Genomic DNA, 3,195 nt, shown 5'->3' on the forward strand with positions numbered 1-3,195 from the left:
CACACACACACACACACACACTGCAAACCCTAACATACATTGTTTTATAAATTCTCATGCTACATAACTTTGAAACGTTACATTTGACAACTATTATTTTATAACTATATTTCGTATTATCTATTGATCTATCGATCAGTTTAATTACCTATGAGTCTGTTTAACTAGAGAAAGAGAGAAAGAGAGAGAGAGAGAGGGAGACATGAAAAGTGAAAGAAAGAAACAGAGAGAGGGAGAAAGGGAAAGATTTTAGATATACAGAGAAACGAACAGATCGATAAATCAATAGACAGATGGTATGAAATAAAATATAAAACATTAGTTAGCAAGGATAATTAAAATATTAATTTACGCACACACACACACACATACACACGCACACACGCACACAGATGCAGAAACATAAACATATTGATATCCACAAACGTCTCATACATCCTCTCTCTCTCTCTCTCTCTCTCTCTCTCTCACACACACACACACACACACACACAAATCATACACACACACACACACACACATACATATATAAATATATATATATGTATATATATGTACAAAGGTGTGTGTGTGTGTGTGGAGGCGCAACGTCCCAGTGGTTAGGGCAGCGGAATCGACGTCGCAGTTTCGATTCCCAGACCGGTTGTTGTGAGTGTTTATTGAACAAAAACACCTAAAGCTCCACGAGGCACCGGCAGGGAGTGGTGGCGAACCTTGCTGTACTCTTTCACACCAACTTTCTCTCATTCTTTCTTCCTGTTTCTGTTATATCTTTATTTCAAAGGGCCATCCTTGTCACACTCTGTGTCAAGCTGGATCTCACATTAAGGGTACACGTGTGTACTTGTGGTTGTTGAAGATAAAATATTGCCATAGTGGGTTGGTTTACTCATCGATTATAATATTTGTAAACAATAATGGATAAGCTAAAAACAAAATTGAAACTATTGAACAATTGTCGAAATGACGAATCTAAGTTCTTTTCAGGTATGTATCACTCAGAGGTATACGAACAGGGTTCTTGATGCTTGGAATGTCTGAACGCGAAATTCAGAACTGTTATTATCATTCGCATGTCAGATAAGGCATTCGGCACACCTTTCTTATTGATTAAGAAACGCATTTTACAAGCAACGAAGGTAATTATGGATCAATCAACTGTATACAACACAAAACAGCTAGAGTGAATAGGTAACGCCAGTGCAAAACCATTCAATTTTCTTTTATTAACTCAACCGATGTATAAATGCCTATAAAAACAAAGTTTATCAACGATGTAAAGGTCCCTCCCGCCAGAACGTGAATAGTTAGAAAACAACGTTGTTATCTTTGTTTGGTTTGACAATGCTGAAAACAAAGATATATATCGAAATTCGACATAATGAAATATCAATCATCCAATAGCATGGACTTCTTCGATAAAAATCACTCGGTGCTTTTTTCAAATCCATAACTATCTGTTGTACCCGACGATTTTAAATGCATAATGGATGCCATGAAATCACGCCATTTTAGTGAATATATGTAAGACGGAAAAATGTCGGAAACGAATCTCACTCTTTGCAATATAGATTTCTGGCAATCACACACACACACACACACAAACACACATATACACACACACACACACACACACACACACACACACACACACACACACACACACACACACACACACACACACATGCACACACACACACACACATGTACACGTTTATGCATGTATAAATATATATATTTCTGTGTGTGTGTGTGTGGCGCACGCGCAATTCTCTCCCTCTCTCTCTCTCTCTCTCCCTCTCTCTCTCTCTTCCTCTCCTTCTCTCTCCCTCTCCCTCTCTCTCTGACTCTCCTCCCTCTCTTTCTCTCTCTCTCTATATATAATCATCATCATTTAACATCCGTATTTCATGCCGGCATGAATTCAACAGTTGAAGTGTTGATATTACATTTATTCTTTCATTACGATCGTTTCAACAACACATGGTTCAAACACATTATGAATATGAATAATAATTATGTAATATTACAACATATATGCGACATATGACTTTTGTGCGATAAAGTGACCATGGATCGCATATGATACGCTGTAATATTACATAATCATTTTTCCTGTTCATGATATGTCTCAACCGTGTATTATTGAAACGATCGTAATGAGGGAACAAATGTAATACTAACATCTCCATTTTGTCCAATGCTTTAAGGAGTCTGTCAATGAATAATAAAACACAACACTAAAATAGTAAGAAAAATAAAACAAACAACAATATCCCTTAGATTTTTGATTTTCCTGTTTTTATTTGAGATGTTTAGATAAACATTAGATTGCATTTTTTTTTTATTAGTGTTCCTTTAAAGAAATTTAAGTCTTTCATAAAAAGAAAATGTTAATTCTTTTATAACTTCAGATGTTTCTTGATGATTGTCTGACACAACTTTCATTACAATTCCATGCAATTCTTCTTTCAGAACAAAACCTCATTTTCTATTGGTCATGGTCGTCGTCGTTGTCGTCGTAGTAGTAGTCCATTTGGTCATCGTCGTCGTCGTCGTCGTCGTAGTAGTAGTAGTAGTAATAGTAGTACTGGTGGTAATTGAGGTGTGGTGTTAATTTCTTGCAATTCCTTTGATTTAGAAGAGGATCAAAACTAGAATGTATAGGGCTGACATCCTCGTGTATTTCTTTGATTCTGATTGGCTGGAACAGAGAATATTTTGAACATATGAATAGTCTCAGAACTTAATACAGATAATTATCTCCCCGCCCCTCTCTTTCTCCATATGCACGTACATAAACGCATATAGATAGATAGATAGATAGATAGATAGATAGATACATACATACATACATACATACATACATATATATATATATATATATGTATGCATACAACCAAGTGAACTAAGTTGCGTGGAAACAATTGTAGTGATTACAAATAAATGTTCCTTTGTACTCTTTCTTGTTGACTCCAGTTTATTCAATTATCCATTCACACACTACAGAAACCCCAACGCAAATCTAGCAATACGGATAATACTACTGCTGAATAATACTGGGTGAAATCTGAAGGTGGACGAGTTTTATACTGTACTCTACTACGCTCTTAACAGAATATGATCTAACTACACACACACACACACACACACACACACACACACACACACACACACACACACACACACACACAC

General features: G+C 36.1%; 1 protein-coding gene across 2 annotated transcripts in view; it reads right to left on the bottom strand.

Annotated features, from left to right (window-relative positions):
• Positions 1-2,279: 2,279 nt before the first annotated feature.
• Positions 2,280-3,195, bottom strand: part of LOC106870818 (cytochrome P450 1A4) — a 13,594-nt gene continuing 12,678 nt past the window's right edge. For both annotated transcript variants that reach the window (XM_014917039.2, XM_052973341.1), the window contains exon 6: positions 2,280-2,704. The gene's annotated coding sequence lies outside the window, so the exon portion shown is untranslated. The remainder of the gene's footprint in view (positions 2,705-3,195) is intronic.

This window comes from Octopus bimaculoides, chromosome 15, assembly GCF_001194135.2.
Source record: "Octopus bimaculoides isolate UCB-OBI-ISO-001 chromosome 15, ASM119413v2, whole genome shotgun sequence".
Taxonomy (NCBI): domain Eukaryota; kingdom Metazoa; phylum Mollusca; class Cephalopoda; order Octopoda; family Octopodidae; genus Octopus; species Octopus bimaculoides.